This window comes from Cryptotermes secundus, unplaced genomic scaffold (assembly GCF_002891405.2).
Source record: "Cryptotermes secundus unplaced genomic scaffold, Csec_1.0 scaffold545, whole genome shotgun sequence".
NCBI lineage: Eukaryota > Metazoa > Arthropoda > Insecta > Blattodea > Kalotermitidae > Cryptotermes > Cryptotermes secundus.
Window position 1 is genome coordinate 471,623 of NW_019737089.1, and position 22,997 is coordinate 494,619.

At 42.5% G+C, this 22,997-nt stretch overlaps 1 protein-coding gene across 5 annotated transcripts in view; it reads right to left on the minus strand.

Moving 5' to 3' along the window:
* Positions 1-22,997, minus strand: part of LOC111870109 (E3 ubiquitin-protein ligase RNF220) — a 347,188-nt gene that overhangs the window by 159,102 nt on the left and 165,089 nt on the right. The window lies entirely within an intron of this gene.

The window sequence follows — 22,997 nt, forward strand, 5'->3', positions numbered from 1 at the left end:
AACCCATACCATCCCATCCTGTCTCTCTAAGATCCATTTTAACATTGTCCACCCACTTACGCCTTGGTCTTCCCAGTGGTCTCTTTCCTTCTGGCTTTCCCACCAATATCCTATATGCATTCCTCGTCTATCGTTATGTCATGATTTTGCCCTGCATTTTGGTGACGAGACAGTAACATATACTTAGTTTTCTCTGTGTTTACTTCTAGACCAACCTCTTTACTTGCGTCAATTAAAGTTGTATGTTTTTCTTTATGGTATCTACATCAGCCGTGTCAAACATGCGGCACCCATAGCCACAAAGTGCGGCCCCTCAACTTTTAGAGCTAACTGATATTAAAATCAATATTAAAATTTTAGTAGAAATATTTTTTTGTGAAGACAATTTCCCAACAGACCAGAAGACAAGAAGTCTCACGCAGACATAAATTAGCAGGCTGCAGGAAATTCAATGGTTTGCTATTTCTAACATAATTTATTGTGTAATCTCTCTTTTTACATATTGAAAAGCTGTTTGATACTTGTCAAAAATGGCATTCTCTTGCTTTTTAAAACTGTAAGATATGTGACTTTAGGTAATTATATTGAAATTATTCCTAAATAATAAATAGAATTAATTTCCTTGAATCAAAATCTAATGTATATTTCTAATTTGAATTGCGGCCCTGGAATATTATTTACAGGGCTGAGGTGGCCCTCTGTACAAGTTGAGTTTGACATGTCTGATCTACATTATCACCCAGTAGATTCACATCATCGGCGTAGACCAACAGCTGGTGTGTCCCGTTTAATTTCAGTCCCACCTGGTTTCCCTGGACCTTCCGAATTGCATATTCTAAGGCAAAGTTGAAAAGGAGTGGCGATAAAGCAACTCCTTGTTTTAGACCATTCTGGATAGGAAATTATCAGACAAATGTTTACCTACACGGACTTTACTATACGTTTCGTTTAATCACATTTTAATCAACCTAACTACGTAGGTCGTACTGAAAGTCATGAGCAACCTTTTTTACATGCAATTTGGGAACAGCAGACGAAAGAGAGTATGGTGGTAGGTTGAACCAGCTGTTGTGTTAATATTGAGTGTCTTGTGACGTCATCACGTGACCAGTATCACTCCTAGCAAAATGGCCGACAACGATATGTCGTTTCGCCAGCGTGATGTCATCGAATTTCTTGTGAAAGAGGAAATCCCTGCTGCAGAAATCCACCAGACTTCAGCGTGCTTGTGGAAGTGTGTGCATGGGTGCGAGCAGTGTTCGAAGATGGGTGAAACATTCTAGAGATGGGAACACCAGCATCGAAGATGAGCCTCGGAGCGGTCGTCCTCGAACAGCCTCAACTGAACGCAACAGGGAAAGAGTGGATGAGATCATTCAAGATGACAGGAGTGTGACTGTGGACACAATACCCCGAAAACTTGGAATAGGGCACAGTGCAGTATAGGAGATGACTGAAAGCTTGGGCTATAGGAAAGTTTGTGCTCGTTGGGTCCCGCGGTTATTGACCGAAGACCACAAAGGTCAGCGAAAAGCCATCACCTCAGAACTGCTGCAGAGATATTGACACGAAGACGATGATTTTTTGCTCTGTATTGTGACAGGTGACAAAAGCTGGTTTCACCATTTCGAGCCTGAAACGAAACGGCAAGAGTATGGAATGGCACCATTTGCATTCTCCATCAAAAAAGAAGGTAAAGACAGTGCCATCAGCTGCGAAGGTGATGGGCACAGTCTTCAGGAACGCAAACGGGTTTATTCTGGCCGAATTCCTGGAACCTGGGCAAACCATCAATGCTGCTCGTTATGTCCAGCCGCTACACAAGCTCCGTCGTGCATTGCGCGACAAACGTCCGGGTCGAAACATCATCATCCTGCATGACAACGCTCGCCCCCAAGCCGCTGGCCTCACATTGGAAGCAACTGTAAAGATGGGGTGGGAAGTTCTTCCACACCCCTCCTATAGCCCTGATCTGGCACCCTCCGACTACCATCTTTTCGGATTTGTGAAGGATCAGCTGCGTGGACAACGTTTTAAGACAAGGGAGGCAATTCAGAAAGCAGTGCGTCAGTGTCTTCGGATGGCTTGAACGGAATTTTACAGAAGGGGAATTTTCAAAGTCCCAGAACGCTGGAAGAAATGTGTACAAAGAAGTGGCGATTATGTGGAAAAATAAAGAAAGATCTGTGGATTGAGGCGATGTATTTGGTTTGTCAATAATAAAGTATGTTACTTTACAAAAAATTGTTGCTCACGACTTTCAGTACGACCCTCGTAGTTTCATGGGTATCCCAAACTCTATTAGAATATTGTACAATACTTCCCTCCTAACTGAATCATAGGCTTTCTTGACGTCTATGAATACTTGATGTACTGTCTCATCGAACTCCTATTTTTTCTCCAATATCTGACGAATGCATAAGATCTGATCTGTAGTTGATCTGTTGCGTCGAAACCCACGCTGATAATCCCCAAGAATTTCATCTATATATACACTTAACCTTGAAAGAAGAATATTGGACAAAATTTTATATGAAGTTAATAGCAGTGATATCCTCCGATAATTACTACAGTCAGTTTTATCACCCTCCTTGTGCACTGGTACAATAACAGACTCTCTCCATTGATCAGGCAATTTTTATCTTATGCCAAATGGAAGTAATTAGACTGTGGATCTCAGAACGTAATATTTCGCCTCCTGCTTCAATAAGTTCTACCGGAATTTCATTTAATGGATAAAGATATTCGGCCAGGTTACGAAACCTGACAGCTCATGACCGTCATCAGCGTCTCATGTTGGGCTCTGTTCAGTGTGAATTCCTTGTCACAGCTGTCTGAAGATGTAGGGACAGCAGTGAGTAGTGTGATGAAGCAGTCGAAAACAGAAGAAACAGGGGGCTGCTCTTCAGTTTCAGTATAACAGTAACCTAAACAGCTGGCTTTAAACCAACACCTTGAGGGGCGGGACCATAAGAACTGAAATTTCTTTAAAATTATTTTTTCACTTGTAATGCCATTTTATGCTCACGTAAATTCCAAATACAACTTTGGTAATCTTGAAACTGAATTTCTCTTTCCCTTCAATAAAAAAGCATAGTCTTCTTCTTCTTATTCTTCCCTTGGCTCTACAGCCCCAGTGGGCCTAGGCCTACCTCCGTGAACTTCTCCGTTCACTTCGGTTTTTCGCGATCTTACACATTCGGTAGGACTCCTTGGGCGGGTGATCAGCTCGTCGCAAGGCCTCTACCTGTAGACAAACACAGAAAAACGCACACATACAAACTAAACATCCATGCCCTGAGTGGGATTCGAACCCACGATCCCGGTTTCCAAGCGAGCGAAGACAGTACATGCCTTAGACCGCTCGGCTACCGTGACCGGCAAGAAAGCATATTAGTTTACCAAATAACAAAAGAACCGATTGGTTCATTAACCCTACGAAGCATGAAGTTCAGCTATACAATATTTGTTAATAAATTCCCCATTCTCATCGTTGTAACATTCGTCACTGCCCAGTGACGTCGTGGGAAGAAGCTTCGGCCTTACCCATGCTTCAGATATTTACTGAAGTCTTAGGAATGTATCCTTATGCTGCTGACATAATCTGTCTTCAGTTAAGGAATTCAGATTCAAGATAACTCTGTAAAGAAAACTGAAAGGGTTATACCTTTTTGTGATTGTGCGCGAAGAATTGCAGGTGTGTGTTCAGGGCTCCTTAGAGCTAATACAACGGTGCTTTGTCAACATGCCCAGGACACATGTTACTTCATCGTAATCAGTCCTATTTCGCATTAGTGTTAGTTTATGTATTAAAGATAATTTCTTCGCTTAGTGTGCGGCTCCATGATCGATCCCCGTTGCACAAGTGAAGGGTGGTAAGGGAAAGAAAGTGTCCTAAAAAGTTTCAAAATTATGTTGCTTTCGGAGTTAATCACTTACTAGTCAGTTCGGAGGGATTCCGGACAAACGTTAGGAGAAAGCATTCAATTCACCCAACTGTCAGACGGTTGGAAGGAAGTCAGTAAGAAAATTACACAACAGTGAGTTACAATCTATATCACTTTGTGCAACAGCACTGGGGATGTGTGTGCAGGCATTTTTACAGTGATAAATAAAGTGAGTGATACAGTGAAAATCTGGCTTTGCCTAACAATGAATAATCTCCACCCCAGAGGTTACTTGGAAGCTAAAATATAAAATGGGAAAATGGAATGACAGCAGAAATAGCAATGGTGCAGTAGTGGTTGTATCAGTGGTAATAGTATCAGCAACTGAACTGACTGTAAGCAGTTTGTACGTTTATACCAAAAAACCTGGTGTTGTGTGGACACAGTTCTATACTTGTAATGAAACTCAATGGAATAAACTAAACTAAACTAACAAGCCGAACGTTCTAAGGCATGCACTGTCTTCGCTCGCTCGGAAGCCGGTATCGTAGGTTCGAATCCTACTCAGGGCATGGAAGTTTAGTGTTTGTGTATGTGCGTTTTTCTGTGTTTGTGTACATGTAGAGGCCTTGCGACGAGCTGATCACCCGCCCAAGGAGTCCTATCGAATGTGTAAGATCTAGTAAACCGAAATGAAACGGAGAGTTTCATGAAGGTAGGCCTAGGCCCAAATTGGGGCTGTGACGCCACAGGAAAAAAAAACTAACAACAAACTGCAGCAGCTACCGATGTCATTACATAAAACCTACATATACAACCGTTTTCTCACCTCTACCGTTTTTCGCATCCAATTCCTGGATCCTGTTCAGCTCGTTAATGCGCCCGAAGATGTCTCAAATCGTCTGTCCCTAACTAAACGGTACCCTTAAAACAAATTACAACTCGTTGCCGCGCTAACTGTGAGGCAGAACGGTTTACGCTATCTCACAGAATAGTCATTGCGTCTCTATTTCTAATATGAACCGGCTAATGCTGCTAGAGAGCCGGTCACAGTAGCCGCGTGGTCTAAGGCATTAACTGTCTTCGATCTCTCGGACGCTTGGATCGTGGGTTCGAATCCCAGTTAAGGTATGGATGTTTGGTGGGTGTGTCCGTTTATTCTGTGTTTGTGCTGTCCTGCGTTTCGGTAGCTGCCTTGCGAAGGTCTGATCACTCGTACAAAATGATTACGGAACTGAATAAGAGGCCAGGGCCCTGAATGGGCTGGAAGAGCCATTGAAAAAATGCTGTTAGAGAAATGTCGCTGTTTAAAGGGTTAAAAACACAGTCGTTACTGCTACATGTGTCACTTGCCTTCATATTAGAAACACATCATATGGTCCACATATTTGTGTTTCGTGCGATTCTCATAATAGAGATGATTCAGGCTCCCTGCACAGCAGTAACCGATATATTTGTAACGGAAACGCAGTAAGTTTACTGTGAGGTAGGAACTGAAGTTTTAAATGGCATTTAGACGAACTGCAAGCAGAAGAATAAGGAAGGGTTAACTGTAATTAATAACTATGATCATATTTTTCAACTGGCGAGCAGCGAACTGAAAAATATGCCATATCTGTTAAAAAAAACATTAGCACTGCGTACTCCATAATCCTGGTAGCAGATTAGCAGATCATGCATAATGTCCTATAGTTCCGGGTTAATTTCGCAATGTAGTATATGATTCCGGTACCTCAACATAAAATATACTGCGCCTGCAAACGTATCATTGTAGGTTAGGGCTCGATACACTACACAGTTTAAAATCTTATCACTTGATGGTGGTCTTTCATATTCGGCTCCGCAAGAAATTTTGTGACGTTCACTCTTACAAGGAGTGACTCTGTAGATGGTCGCTTACTTGACAGCTCGAGAGTGGAGAATTTGGTGATTATAAAGACAGTGGAGAGATTGCTATATGCAGCCTGTACTGTACGAGTAATATCATGAGGAAAATAATACACAGTCGAACAAACGAGACAGTACTTACTTACTTACTCATGGAACTGAGCCCTTCTTGAGAAACCGCCAATTCTGCAGCTACTCAAGAATTTTTCAGCATTTTATGGAGCCCGAAGGTTCAATACCGTGTTCACAAGAGCCCTCCACTGGTCCCTATCCTGAACTAGATCAATCTAATCCATAGCATCCCATCCTATCTCTCTAAGATCCATTTCAATATTGTCCACTCATTTCCGTCTTGGTCTTCCCAGTGGTCTCTTTCCTTCTGGTTTTCCCACCAATATCCTGTATGCGTTCCTCTTCTCCCCCATTCGTGCCACATGCCCTGCCCACACAAACTAGGCAGTAGTCATTTAAAAGTATAGCTGGACAATAGTAATCGGCGGTTAATACCTCCCAAAACAGCCGAGAGAGTAACACTCTTATGTATGATCAGAGGTTTTCACAGCGTTGACTACGAAGAATGCCGTCTTCAAGGGATGTGGCGCCGTATAGATCTTGTGTAAACCGACATTTCGGAGGGACGTATCGTCATCTTCAGGGTAGAAAAATCCGCGAGCGAGAAACCAGCGTGAGGTTGCTGCAGTCTGCACAAGATATACACGGCGCCACATCCCACAAGACGGCATTCTTCAGTAGCGCTCTTGTTTCGAAGTCGGAAGGCCTGGTTTCAAATCTCGGTCCGGAGACAGATAAACCCGAGGGTTTTCGCTATTTTGTCTAATCCTTCAGCAAATTCCTGGGTACATCAAATTAAGCCATGAGCGTTTCCTTCTAAACCCTTTCCAATTCATTATTTACTAATTATCCTACCGTCGACGCTACACTAGTACTACTACTACTACTATTACTCTGTGGGCGCTGCAGTCCATGATAAACCTAGGCCTCTGTTTTACAGTTTCTTAGCCATATAAGCAGTCGGTAGGGCTCCTTGGGCGGGATAGAGCACAACAGAAGCACAGAATAAACACATACATGATACCTCGAGTGGGATTAGAACCCATGACCGAAGTGTTTGAGCCGGCGAAAACATTTCGTGCCTCAAACCTCTCGGTCACTATGATCGGCCTGAGCTACTGACAATGCCGTTAAACAAACAACGAATGAAGAAATAAATATCCTACCTTATATCCTTAAACTACATATATCGGAGATTAGAGGCTAGTTTCCCGTATAATTCTTCGCTTCCCTGCCCCATGAGCTGACGAGGAACCATCACAGAGTACACAGGACTGTAATATGCGCGACTTCATTATACAAAGTTCGTTCGCTTCGCGCAAGCGCTGCATACAGAACTCCCTGTATAACTCGAACCTAATATCTTGATACATATTTATCCTAGCTTGGGGATTTTTAATAGGATCTCCTTGTGATGTGGCAACGCAACTGGGCTCCGTAAAACCATGTCACATCCTTCTATGGAGTGTACTCTGTCATACCGGAAAACAACCACGGGTTAAGCAACTCAAATATCCTAAAACATGTAAAGACATTTTAAGGAAAATAAGCTCTCTGCAAATCTTGCCCACACTCAGTAGCACACAATTATAATTACACCTATACTGCGCACCTGTCATAAATTGTAAGTTACTGAAAACTACTTCTTGTATTGCACGACAGACCCCTCAGAAGGAGAATCGGTCGGTCGTAAGGCCTCTAACTACACAGGACAACACGAAAAATGGACGGTGTGCGTGGAATTAGGACCCCCCCCCTTTCTCTCTCACACACACACACACACACAAAACATATATGCCTATATGAGGCGTTATATTCCTCTGAAATATTAAAATCAACCTACGGTACTAAACGGTGCCATGACCCAGAAAACCAAAATATAAAATTATTATAATTTAGGCTATTACTTTATCCTCAGAGCTAATTTTTACATATCGTTCAAAATATGAAGTAACTATTTACACACAATAATACCAATAACAGAATAGGGACTTATATGCCACATTGATCTAAACCATTGAAATTACTTTCCTGAAATTCACTTTAAAATTATCCAGACGTGTGATAAGAATAATCATGTTCAAATGCAAAGGCCACATGAAATGATGTTTCGGGGCACCTAGGGCGAAAAGATAACAAAATGTAATAGGCCCTGTGTATCACAGGTTTTGTCTATTTAAAATACTTAAAATAATAATAAATTAATTCCTTCCTCGTGAACATTATAAACGGAATTATCCCAAGATGAAGATGAAGACCAGGGAGTTACTGTTCTTTGTGGACTACAATACTAACGTAAGGGCTTAATGATAGCGACATAAAAACGTACACGATTCCTTACGAAAATATAAATAAGAAATGGCATATCAAAAGAGAAAAAATGCATATGGCATGACAGTAGCCAACAAAGTTCATCCTCTTTCCACTGGTTATTTTGTGTGTTTCGTAAGTCAGATCTCTTTAATTCTGATCAGTCGCAGCCACCATGAAGGGGATAAAGCACATTCAGCATGGTCTTCAAAAGAAAGATCCTCTTCTCGCAACGTCTAGAACTAAGTTACCAGGACGTTTTTCCCGAAAAGCACCACAGCAGATTGCAACAGCAAGCAACAGTGTCTACGAGAAGAACACGCTTGATCCGGCCTGACATTCAAATTTCCTCGGCGGATGCTTTTTCTAAAGGAAGCGATCTTCAGAGAGAGGGCAAACGGGCGTTCTCAATATTGCTTGCCTTACCACTCATGTATACAGAAAGGCTGAAGTAGCATCAGGAAGGATCGCGAGGTTGTGTGATGATCAAACCAGCCTGGCAGAAAAATGAAAGCCTAAATCCGGTTATCATAGCCATTTCCTTGACTCCAGAGGCGCAAATTCGCTCCCCATCTCCCACGTGCTTCCTATACCCATACCACCCCGCATTTTATTCTACACTGAAGCGAGGAATCCGACTTGGCGAGGATTTGGTCGATGTCAGAAGCTTGTTATAATAATAAAAAAAAGTATAGCGAAGACAGAGAAGGTGTGAGGGGAGGAATAGAGATATGGGTCCTAGCTGCACTTTTATTTGCCAAATTAAATTTCTGTGTTATTACATTTTTTTCACATTCACTCCCCTCTAAGTCTTGATTTCAAGGGACATGATAATGCATCGCCATACGACAAGACAACAGACTAGCATACGGACGGCTACCAAACCGTCATGTAGGGGCTTCTACAACTTACTACATTCCACCCCCACTTTACAAAATTAAATGATTTCGTGGTAGATGACAAGCCAAATGATATCAAAGGATCAAGTACATATTTCAATTTTCAAGCTTGAGTTCACACCATGATTGAAATTTTTTCCAAGTAAGAAAACTTTTTTCACATCTACTTCTTCGTCTTCAAAGAATTTTCACTTTATCAGGAAATTCCTTCACGGTAACTTAGTTCCGTATATGCTATGAGCATGGGCAAAGTTGGCCATTCCAGGGGCTCCTGCCATCAATAAATCCTCAGTCTGGACACGGGGAAATATGAGTCGTCCTCCAGTGTCTTCACAAAAACAAGAACGTCACAAAAGACAGCTGCAAGACGACAGCAATGGCATATTGTAACCGAACTTCGCGGTGCAGCGAGTCGCATCACTGCTCTGTTCAATAGGGCTGGGGTTCAAGTCTTGGTCTGGAGACTGGCTGTTGTGATTGAAGTATTTCGTGGTTTTCATCAGTCCATCCACTCAAATTCTGGGATATTACCTTAAATTAAACCATGACCGCTGCTTCCCATAACTTCTCCTATTAAACGTCTATTAATCTATCATTCGATGCCATACAGTTCGTACCGACAGCTCTCTTAAATAATCTACAATTACGTACACGAAGTAACACAGGTCTACTGTTTATTCTAAGGAAAATAAACATGAAACATATAACTGGAACCTCGCTGTCCAACATTACCATGTTTTCAATAAATTTCCAATAGAGAACGTACACATGCCCTTAAAATTTAAGAGACAAAAACGTGTTTAAATAATGAATGCGTCTAAGCTCCTAGACATAAGGGGCCGCCAAAGCATTACCGACCTCGGGAGGCTACTAGATGCACGTGAGTAGTCAGCTTAACGTTTCAACAGCATTTTCTCCCTAAGAATAGAAACTAATAGGAATACAGGTGGGAAAAGTATCCATTGTGAGGAGCAGCAATGAGATATTCTGAAGCTCAGAGTCACTGCCAGTGATCACCGCCTGGTTGACCGGTCTGGAATCACTTTATACTCGGAACAATCGTGGCCATACCCATAACACATCAAATATGAATACTATGTCATTTAATCTCTAGATCACAGTTGTAACTATGCACCACCTTACACAACATTTAAAATTTCTGCAATTTGTTCACAAAATGTATTCATGAGGTCAAAGTGCAAAAAGCCATAAGCAAATTACTGCTCTGCTCAGAAGTCCGGCGGAAGATGGAGAAGGCCAGCATCTCAGAGTAGTCACAGAAAGCCCAAAACTCCCTCTGGTCGAAAAGGAGGCCTTATTTCAAAACATGTAAGCAGTCTAGGAACGAACAAAAATATGATTAAGGGCCCCGAAACCAAGAAATTACTGTGCTCGCGAAGACTGTGGCAAATTACTTCTCTGCTCTGCTCCAGACAGCGGTTTAATTTTATTTTTCTTATTTAAACTTTTGTCGGTTGGGGTGGAGTGAGACTGAATCCATTTGGTACGTCGGCCATGAATTCGCCTATTGTGATGATAGACAAATACGGAGCATTTGGTGGAACAATGACCGGCAGGGGAAACCGAAGTACTCGGGGAAATGTGCCCCAGTGTCACTTTGTCCACCACAAATCCCACACGACTTGACCCGGGATCGAACCTGGGGCGTCGCGGTGGGAAGCCGGCGACTAACTTTCTGAGCTATGACAATGCCAGGACTGTGGTTAGAAGCCAGTCGCCAGCCAGCAAGGACAGAAGCCGTTGAGCTCGGAACCAGTAAAGCGAATCTCCAATGTCAGAAGCTGCTACCAGGCAAAAATTAATGAAAAATTAGCAGTTGATTGTATCTGTAGTTAGTTCTAGATTGGACCGCGCCATAGCTCAAGCGGTTAGTCGCTGGCTTCCAACCACGGCGGTCCGGGTTCGATTCCGGATCTGGTCGAGTGGGATTTGTGGTGGACAAAGTGACGCTGGGGCAGGTTTTCTCCGAGTACTTCGGTTTCCCTTGCCAATCTTCATTCCACCAATTGCTCCACAATCACCCTCACCTGACATCTGGGGCTGGTACAATAGGTCAGAAGTGGCCGCAGTGCAAGGGACTTAGTCCCACCCCACTAGCAATAAAGAAAACAGTTCTAAATTGTGTACATTAATGAATGTGTTATAGTTATTTGTAGTTACGGGTAACAAGCATTCAATAAATTCAGTATCAATCCAAATCATGTGTCTTGTTATTAACACGTGCCAATATTAATGCACAACTAAGCAGGTTCTATAAGTGTCTAAAACACTAAACGTACTCGTAAGGCTTGAAGCTGAAGGAGTTACTGAAAAGAGGAAACAACAAAAGAAATATAAAACGTTTGTTTGTACACATTCTTTTGTTTGTGAATTAAAGGTTAACCGACGTGGTGTTTATAGTGAACACTGGGAGCGAAAAAGACGCAAATGTTTAGAAAACGTTGACTGTTTTATTTCATACTTTCGTGGCTTCACCTCCAGTGAACATTGTTCTACAGGACTCATGAATGGCGCCACTGTTCCAAGCCGGAATACGTTTCAAGTACGCCGCCTTCCGGACTTCCACTTGGCCATAAACAAACTGATCTCTCTTCTTAATCAAAGCGACCGAGTGCGCGACACATGTACACACTGATCAGGCTTAGGCCTAGCTGCCTCTGTAGCTTAGGGTTTCTTTCGGCCTGTCGACAACTTTAGCTCAGTTCATATCACATCCCACTTTCTTATTTTCTTGTTTCTTCGTCTCCTTCTTCACGTACTCTAGGATGTATTTTAATATTATCATCCCATCTACTTCTAAGTGACATTAAAATATCTGTAAACTTCAGCAACCATGAAAGGAAGAAACCTCATGCCAGACGTAGGAGCAGATGGAAGGGTATTAAAATGGACTTTCAAAAAATACGGTGGGAGTGTATAGAATGGATCCATCTGGGTCAGGACAGAGAACTGTACTTGATCCTTGTGCAGCGGTAATGAACTACCGGGTTCAGAATATGGCAGGGAATTTCTTTCCCTGAATGACTGCTTCCATCCGAGGACGAAGTTTACTTTACCTATAGGTCTCCTAATGTAAAGGCGGCCCATAAACGTACGAGTCTGGCTCGGATTAATTTCACCACACACGTATGAGAGTGGCGACCCACACACGGACGAGTTTAGCTCACTGGAACCGGAGCCGAGTCGGACTCACAAGCCAGACTCGTACGTGTATGGGTCCCGTTAGACTTTATAGTGAAAACGTTGCATGCATTTCTCTTTCTTTCATGTGTGCACATCATAGCGAATGGATGGACAAAGGGCTATTCGAACATAGCGCACACTGTACAGAACACTGTCAGCTGACGCGGTGTGCTTCTCAGCTTGGAGACTGAAAGATGGACACACACAAATATTTTGTTACTACTTCTACGACAATGACTGACCACATTTCATAAAGTACGCATTCAGTGCATTCCACGGAGGTCTATGCGTCAAATTCTTCACACGAACAGAGACGGCACAGCAAGGCGCATGACTATGAAATGAATGTTCATGATGCGATCGGTTATGAAGGCTAGGATTCTTCTCACTAGTACTCTTAGCACTCTCTGGAAAACCCAGCCACCTACTGCATGAGAACGCTTGAGTTGGGGATATGCCGAATGTTTCTGTCTGGCTAACCAACTTGAAGAATATAAAACAAAAGTATGTTCTTTTCCTCACTCAATGAAAGCTCTGGTATTCTGTTTGTAATCAGCTGTACCTACTGCGCAGTTTATGCTAGTACGCCAGAGTTTCTCAGCATCATACGTGTCAGACAGGAGAATCGGGTATGTTCACCGCTCGAATATAGAACCAGAAGGGTATTTCCAATGTGCATCGCCGTAAGAAGCACACACACACACACACACAGAAAGAGAGAGAGAGGATAAGATTCTGTTAGTGATATTAAGTGACGCAGCTGAACTTCCTTATAACCTGACTTTTGGGCCAAAATTTGACAAAGGTCCCAGCCTGGAAACAAAGCGGCCGGCTACTGGCGAACGTATGCAGCTCGGCTATCTCCCTGTGTGCCACAGAGCGATGGCTCATTTGTCAGGCAAACCAGAGTCGCGTGACTATACGAGAACATCAAAGTAGGCTACAAGAACAATCCACAACTTAAGAAATATTCTCGCTGGTACTACGGCCAAGTTGCACCCTTCAAACGGTCGGTTAGATTGCCGGCCGGACACAAGCTGATGTGAACAGTATTTTGTGAACTTCCGGCCGAATGTCTGAATATTTTCTTACGCAAGGGTACCAACTCATCCTCTCATATCTGCATTATTAAATATGAATTATATACATATCCATGTTAAATGGGTCCCTTGTCTCCATGGCATGGAACGCTCTCAAGTTACGGAGAGAACAGACTGTCCGCAGATATGAAGGGTAGCAACGAATATACTGAATAAGCAGTTGTGGGCATCATATAAATGGTCCTCTAGCTAAGGGTTGGACGGACGGATGACTGCACAGCAGAAGCATCATGTTACGAAATGTTGCATGGGGCCGTGAACTTGCACAGATCAAGGACCAGTGACTACTTCTTGTGAACACGGTAATGAATATTCGGGTCCCATAAAATTTGGAGACGTTCTTGACTAGCTGAGTGACTATTAACTTCCGAGAAGGACTCTGCTCCACGAGTTAGTAAAACGTTCGCTGCTGTACACACTAAAGTGTAAAGAAGCAGACAGAAAAAAACTCCGTGGTCTGTAGTCCGCAAGCGAACTATACCGACCGAACGACCGATGCTTGTCGGCGAAGTTAGTGCCAACTTTTGCGGACATAGGGTGTCGCAACGCATCCCCACTGTCTTCAATCTCGGTTTTCTAAACCAGAGCCGCCATTTCCTTGAAACAGCTCCTCATTTATCCTCACGAGGCTGAGTGGACCCCTTTCCAGGCCCACCACTTCTCAGAAAATCTGGCAGCGCCTGGAATCAAACCCAGGTCCTCTGTATCTGTAGGCAGGAAATCTGATCAATAGACTACAGGGGCGGTCAAAATGTAAAGAACCAGAGACAGAAACTGAGAAACAATTAAAAACAAAATCCATCAAGCATTCAGTGTTTTAGAACTTTTGTACTACTGAGAAAACCAACAGATGCGAATATGCAAACAATTTGCCAGTCTGAAGTGGGTGTGGGCCCTGTGAAACCGGAGGGTGAGTTCCGGACAATAGGGAACGTGCAATAGCACGAATTGTTCAGAGGGAGAGATGATGTGAGGGAGACATGCTGACCTGAAATTGAAGATCAATATATTGATGTTATAACTGGTGCATTTAATCGTCATTATTGCAAGGGGACAGCGTCTGAAAAGTCAAAGCAGAATTCAGTAAATTAATTCAGTTTCATTTATTCTTTGAAACATTAACTCGTCTAAATAATATTTAGTAAAAAAAAAAAAAGAAAAGCTATCCGTGTAACAGGCCATGAAGGCCCATAGGGTTGTGAGACGTTGAGGGTGCCACATTATCTAGACAATCGGCTCAAAGATGGCGGTAAGGTTGTCAGCCTTACGCGCCGGCCGCGCTTTATTCCCCAGGAAAATTATTTATTTAATTCCTGGTACTCATTAGATAGGAGCCTGGGTGCCCCCCCCCGGAAGCCGGTTTGGAAGCTTTGGAGAACACAAAAACCTCTTGTCCTTGTCGAGAAATCGAACACCGGTCTTCCAGCCCAGGGTCTAGCCGCTATATCGACTGAGTTATCCAAACTCCTACGACTTTATAATAGTGCCTATTAATTCCCTGTGGCAACTAACTACTGGGAGCATGGGCTGCTGGTGTGTTCAATTTAAGTTTCTGAGAGGACCTGACTTCGTGGGTTTTAATATTACTCGTAGTAATGTTGGAAGGTGGTTTATAGCAAGTTAAACAGCCATTCAGCAGCAAAATGTAAAATTGTCCTTGTGCTTAACTATTTAGGCACTACGCCGTGAAGGTATACGGGGGAGTGGATGTATAAATCCATATTTTCTTGACCTCGGCACTAGTTTGAGGTAAGTGGCCAGCTTCACGCCCCGGCCGCTTTACCCCCTGTACCCACTGGATATGAGGCTGGGTGGGCCCCAGAGCCGGTCTGGATGACGTAGAGAAGAGAACATTCTTTACCATACCGGGACTCGAACTCCGACCCCTCGGTCGTCCAGCCCGTAGCCACTCACTATACCGACTGAGCTATCCCGGCTCCTTCGATTCAGCAGTAACCATAAAATATTTCGTTCAAGCGCCATGTTCGTCCTTTGGAGTCTTCTAAAAGTAACCGCTGGAAACGATGCTGACACATTTCTATCTTCCTCGCTCTTCTCCCCCGACCCCCCCTCATAACCTGTTTGCGTATGACCAATCCTACTGTCCTGCTCCTATCTCCTCTATGGTCTTTTCAGTGGTCGTTACCAAATGGGATTTCCCGTTAATATTATTCCGCGTATTACTCGTCTCCTCCGTCCGAAGTACATGCCCAGTCCTGCGTTTCCTTATCCTAAGAGCACTAAGAGACCCGAAGAAACCATTTATTTATTAGCCTAGAATTCCCTCTATTTCATGCTTATGTCCAAACATTTCCTTCAAAGTATGCTCTCTTTATGTTTATACTTAAAAATAACATACGACGCTCACATCCAAACAGAAAAGTCAAAATTGTTGAGATTTACTGTCTTTTCGGTTGTAACGCCACGTTGTCCGACATTTCGAAGAAATGTACTACCTCCAACTTCAGGTCCGAAGATTAAGCACAGCAAGCAAGTCTGCTTGCTGTGCTTACTCTTCAATCCTAAATATGTAGGCAGTACGTTCCTCCGAAACGACGGCAAACTTCCACCAGACTATGAGCCGTTACATTCCAAAGAGTAGACACCGCCGTAAAAACCTCAAATCCCATGTCAAAATTATAGTTTTGGAGAATCTTTCTTAGTGATGCTTTGAAGAGAAGAATCGTGGGTAACAGTTTCAGAAACCTGTAATAATAACAAACATTTCATGATTACATTCCTCTCCTAGCTTAACCACGAACCTAATTTCTATTTGCTATCTGTTTCTAGATATTTACATTCTGAACTTTTCCAAATCGTTTATTACACATGGTTATGACTTTCCCACTGAAACTGGTTTCGCGTCATTTTCACATAATCATGAGTTTCCTCACCATTTTATTTCTCGAGGTAAGCAGCCCCACAAAAGGAAGGCAGCCAGCCTATCACCCCCCCCAAATATATATCGCCTTAAAGCGCAGTGGCTAGTACATCTAATCATTGGAAATGTCAGCATTCTGCATGCCCAGTGTATTTAAGAGTTTCGTACGACTGCCACCCAAACCGTATTACCCGAAGGGTGTCTGCAATGGACAGCAGTGTGTTTTCTATGAATACGAATTGAATTGTAAGATTTGAGGCTTTCACGGCGGTGACTATGAAGAAAGCAGTTTTCTGGGATTTGGCACCGTGTATATGTGGTGTTAACCGACGTTTCGGAGGAACGTATCGCCTCCATCTTCAGGGTAGAAGGAAAAAATATAAGAAATCTGCAAGCGAAGAGACCGTGAGAACCGGTAAAAGCAGACTGTGTTGGAAATATACACAGCTATGTATATATTGTGCTTGCAGATTTCTTATATTTTTTTTCTTCTACCCTGAAGATGGAGGCGATACGTTTCTCCGAAACGTCGGTTAACACCACATATACACGGTGCCAAATCCCAGAAAACTGCTTTCTTCACGAATTGAATTGTTATATAATATTTAGACGAATTTCTGGCTCCGAAAAGCATTTCTCCATCCTAACTATATCTGACGTTGCATGAAATCTTCTCATAGATTATGCGTTTTATGCTCGTTGGTCAGCTGTCACGGTCTAACAAGCTAACTCCTTCCTATTCACTAGAATTGCTGGAGTAATTGAGCGAAAACTAGACTGGAAACAAAGTCAACTTGTACAGTCTGCATGGCGGCTCATCAGTGCCACAGCCCGTAGTTAGGTTCAGCGTGGAATTCAATAGCTCTTAATTAAGCGGATTGATGGGGTCTAACAACTGGGACGATTGAATCTTGTGTGGCCTTTGTAGACCCCAGAAGCTCGCTTTGTTCTCTAAGGAACTCTAAGTAAGCTAAGCTATTTAACAGAGTTCCTGTCGTGAGCATCTCTCGAGGCGTTCATCTTAAAATTTCGGTCTGCCTGTATCACTGGTAGAAGATGGGACTGCTCTCACATGTAAACTGCTTAATTCACGGCAGACTTTAGTTACGCAATGTAACTTATCTCGAACTGAGTAACCAGAAGTTGAATAGCCTCACAGAGAAGGTCCTAGTCTAAATGAGGTTACTGGTTTTAATTACACTGAATCGCAAAATAACCAGCTCCATAACGTTGCAATGGAGAATAGGCCTTCTCGAGAAAACAACAGTCATTAGTCAAGAACTCTCCACCTTTTATATTTCCCGTACTATGTCCACAATAGTTCATCAATGGTCCCTATCACGTTCTCACTCTCACGCCCTACTTCTTTAATGTCAATTTTAATATTATCCTCCAAGCTGAGCCTATGACTTCTCGAAATGACCTCTTCCCTTTAGAATTTCCGGCTAAAGTGTTGCATGAATTTCTGATCTCTCTTACAGTGTGTTACACGCTACACACATGTAAACCCCTGAGTTGAATATCATAATGACCGACCACTGTGGCGAAGAGCACAAATTATAATGCACCTCATTATGCAGCTTTCCACAGCCTCCCGCTTCTCCCCCTTTGCTAAGTTCGAATTTTCTCCACAGCACCCAGCCCTCAGACACTCCCAGTCGGTGCTGGACATTTTCAATCCCCGAGGCACATTATACCAGATTAGTATTCAAGAGGCCCCGGTTCGATTCCAACCTTTGCTACTAACATAAAAATAAAACCTCTCAGCATATACAAAACCAATCCCCTGAAGACGGAGTGGAGCAAACTCTCCAGAAGTCATATAAATTTATATCATATGTATGCCAGACAATGGAGCGCATAATGAATCAGTAATTGTCACAAACCTGTATACAATCGCGCTCAATCGGTTTCTTTTCTCAGGCGAAGAGGACAAGTTTCGGATCTGTACTACACAAAGGGTAATTTTTTTTTGTATGTTTCAATTTTTACACTCTTAGATAGCAAACTGGAAGGCAAAAGACCCTAAACTAAAAGGTAGCAAGCATTATCAAAATTTAATCTGTTCCACATTTCTCCGCGAATTAAAATTGTAACTAAACGAAGAAACTGCTAAGTAGGAAAACAATAGTATTAGTAAAAGTCAACGGCTCGTACATTGGATGATCACGTTTCAAATGTAAACATAATATTGCTTACATGAAGAGTCCTATATTCTGGAATATAACGCCGTGTAGTCCGTTATACAAGTCAACTGACGTCTCGGAAGAACATGCCACCTCAATCTTCAAGGTCGAAGAATACGTCAAACAAGAAAACAGCATGAAGAAGGTAACAAGCAGAGCTCTAGAGTATACGGCGTTATATCTCAGAAGACAGAACTCTTCAAATAAGAAAGAAGTCAGGCTGGCCGGTTCTCCGAGCGCGGTTCTAGAAGCATGCCCTCCAAATATACGTCCGATGAATTATAATTTGGATTACTATGACACCGAAGGCTTCTAACTGCTTCGCACTTGTTTCATGCCTGGCTTATTCTTCGATCCTGTATGAAGCGACATGTTCCTCTGAAACGTCGGTTGACTTTGTAAGGACTACAGGGCGTTATATCTCAGAAGAGAGAACTCTTCATAGCCACTGCTGTGATAACCTCAGATCCTCCTCCTACTACTACTACTATCGCCGCTGTCGCTGTTACTGCTACCACCAATACTGCTGCTGCTGCTGTTACTACTACTACTACTACTACTACAGATGAATAGAACGGTGGATCAGGGCAAAATGCATCCACTTGATCTTATGGAAACAAAACAGCAGTCGCGCAACATCTATGCAGACGGGATCTTGCTTATATCAGCAGGTAGTTAAGAACTGTACGCTCACAGTACTATGATATCATACATCTATAATCATGTTTATAGGACGACGAAACACCAATTAAAAATTAACCGCAAAATAATGGTTGCTGTCGGGATAAAATCGATCATGAATGTATCAATTTTCTCAAGTGCAGCAGGAACAAAAGTCATCAGTCTACAACTTATTGGGTTGTTCTTCTGGAAGGAGTGGTCGTATAAAAGCGAGGAGCATTCCAGATGGGTAGACTGTACATTTATTATGTCGTATGGCTTTAAATCAGGTACTGTAATGTGCTTTATAATACATAAATGCTAAGATTTTACGCTTTTACAGCGAATAAATGTAAGCGAAAATCTTCTCGGGCGATCAGCAGCGTCAAAGCTGAGTTCAAACACAACGCGAGAAGATCTTGGTGAAATATACGAGTTGCTTCTATGAATAAGCCGATTTCTTTTTGGTTTACTTAAGGAGTACTTTACTTCAATATCTTGCCTGTCTTACCAGTTTCACTGTAGATCTAAATTAATTCCCCAAACCCACGAAAACTAGCCACTGTGGCAGTAGTAATGGTCAGCAACCTTGTTTCGTATTCAGACGGTTCAAAATCGAATCTGGGCCCGAAGACAGACAAGGCAATTTCAAAATATCTGTGGCTTTCTCAATCCCTCCAGGCAAATGCTCCAAGTGTATCTTACAGCATGCAAATTGCAGCTCTTCCGCGTCCTTCGCAACTCATGCTCAGTCATCTTCAGGAAAATAACGGTGCTCTCTCTAGCGACCCAAATGCGAAATGACTATTCGTGAAAACGGCTTCACCAATTCTGATGACATTTAATCACCTATAGAGACAATGGTCCCAAATATTCTGTAGCCCAAAAGAGCCTATATGTAATGGGATTCGAACAACGGTCCCTTGGTCGGGACTCAATCACAATATTTTTCCCATAATGCCTTTAGAGATTGTGATTAAATCTGGCCAATCTGTAGTACGGATATTCCTAAATAGAATTGCACTGGTCATATTTACCATAAAGTAACGATCCACTCTCTAGGAGTTATCATCATGACGAAAATATTATTTATATTCAAAATGCGTAACTTTGATGAAACATTCATTTTAGCACAGCAAAAGGCTGTGATCCATCAAGTGTATATGAGAATGTATATTGTGACATGACACCTGAAAGCCTGAACAGTCAATTAGTAGCCAACGGCTCGCTAACATACTCTTCCGCGGCAACGAATAAAAACAGAATAACAGAGGAAATGTAGACATGGTGACTTACATTCGGTTAGACCCGAAGTTATAAAAGAGTTAGTTCAGAGTTCATTCGCAAGGGAGCCGTTATTGAAGAGTTCAATCCAGTTCAGTTCAAGAGATTTCAATTATTCAGTCGTAAGAGAATTCAGAGAGTTCAGTGCTCAGCTGTGGAGTGTTAACCAGCGGACGACGGAAGCTGAAGAAGTTACCGATTCGTAAATCAGAACCAAGTCAGTCACGCAGAAGAGAAGACACTCGTGGTCCAGTAAGGAATAGATCGAGTCTTAGGCAGTCATTTATTGTGGGCTGTTATAATTGATTGTAATTGTAAAGGAAATGCCAATAAATCCAATCATCCAGTCCAGAACCCATTAATATTAGTCACGCAAATCCTTACGTGACAGCATGCAAGGTCTCTGCACCGACCTTTTCTTTAATTAAGACAATAGGCCAATAACGCACGAAATGCCTACGAATCGAGAATTGTGGTACTGATGAGGAAACGAACAGCCAGTTATGCACTTGCGTATCATGTGGATGGCCTCCGTATACAACTATACATTTCATTCGTCAAACACAGCCCGACTCCATAAAAATATTAAGATAAAATCATTCTTCCAAGAGACAGAAATATGACTTGCAAAACACAGCGTGGGTCCTTGTGTTGAATGTGCAGGGAGCTCATGGTACGGAGAGGGAGGCTTGAGTTGTCTTACGTACATCTGGGATCAATAGACACATCCTGACAATATTTTCACACTCTGTTACTCCGACACTGTTCGTCAATGCAAATGAAGGGTAAAGGCACATTTCTACCAACACAGCCTCTTCCACCCGCCGTCCAACGTCACGCGGCTAGATGTTCCAACCTTCTGTAGTTACAAAAGCTTACTTCGTCTGTCAGATCTTGCAGGATACCAAGCCAACGGGGGTTATCATGCGGAAAACTTGCCAAATAAAAAGGCCCCTACTTGCGAATTCCTCCTTTTCGGAAAAGAGGGAATAAATATTCTAATATCCTGAACCAAAAGAGAACAGCCAAGGTATATATAACCATTCCTTCCCCGCCCCTCTACCGCTACCATGCTTCCTTTAATTCCCTCTTCTCTTCCGCAATTGAAAAAAAAAGTTCTTTTTCCGCTTAAAAAAGCACACAGTAACGAAAAGGTCTTAAACGTATTCATAAGAAGTTGAATAGATTGACGTTTGATCCTTAACCCTGTTTAAACGCCGACCAAATGTTTGACTTTCAGAGGCTCAAGTGGCATATGCAAAACTGAGTGGATTAGAAGAGACGGCTGCAGCACAGAGGCAGAGGATCTTTTCCTTCCTATCCTGCCAAAAGAAAATTTTCAAAGGGGCTGTCGTGTTGATCTTCTTCCTCTTACTTGTTCGGTCCGTGTACAGCGGTCTCCGTGCACCATCTTCCTTCGGACCGGTCTTCAGCCTGCTCTCACGTATCTGAGTCTGACTTGTTTGCTCTCTCTGTACGATCTTCCCTTTGCGCTGCATGAATTAATCAAGACGATATGCAAGTTAGCCAACTCAACTCGTCTGACGAATGAAGGCGCGATGAATTTTCATAAACGGTGATAATGCCCTTTCTTGTCTTCACAACTGAAAGCAGCGCCTTAATGAAACCAGCCGGGGAAAAAATCACATCATACCCGTACAGTTATTGTATAGCGTATTTAAATCTTGAACGAAAATTAACCCCAAATTGCAAGCTTTACGGGAATACGCCGTCACTTCACTCGCTTAGACGTATAAGAACATACACATAACAACGTAACCAGAACTGGATAACTCGTAATGCTTGGTACAGGTAAGCATAGCGAAGTACCTACACCTATGAGATTTGAGGTTCGCTCGATGGTGAACACTCATGTTGTGGTATTCTGGCTTATGACACCGTACAGCCCGGTAGGTTGTTACCAACGATACAGATGGGCGATGGAGCCACTATGCTTCTTCCAAACGAGGGTACCCACCTACCGAACACTTTACCGCCGTCATTATTAAATCACAATAACGGGAAATATTGTAAGGCACTTAAATATGGTTAACAGTCACAAACTTTATTTTCATAATATCAGTTTCATAAATATTATGCACTCATGTGCACCTCGGTAAATAAATCGGTTGCTTACTTTGTAGTAAGTTGTCGCTGTATTTTTGGATCTGTGATAATTGCACTAATGTATCGACTAGCCTTGTATAGAATAACATATTTAAATCCGTCCACTAATAGAATACATTGTTATAACTAAAGTGTATATCGCTAAAGCATTATAAATCTAAATATGAAGTTTGCTTCTTACTTGAAATTCAAGACAGAAACCGTTGGTTTCAATAAAGATGGCGCTACGTGTCATAAGGTGAAGACAACAATTTATATACTGAAGGGGTATTTCTAAAACAGGATTAAAAGTAAGTAAAGCTATCATTGTAACAGGGCGTGAAGGCCCCGGGTTTTGAGACGTTGAGGATCCCACATTATCTAGACAATCGGCTCAAAGATGGCGGTAAGGTTGTCAGCCCTACGCGTCGGCCGCACTTTACTCCCCGGGAAAATTATTTAATTAATTCCTCGTACTCATTTCTGTTAGAGGCTGAGTCGATCCCAGGGCCATAGTGCGG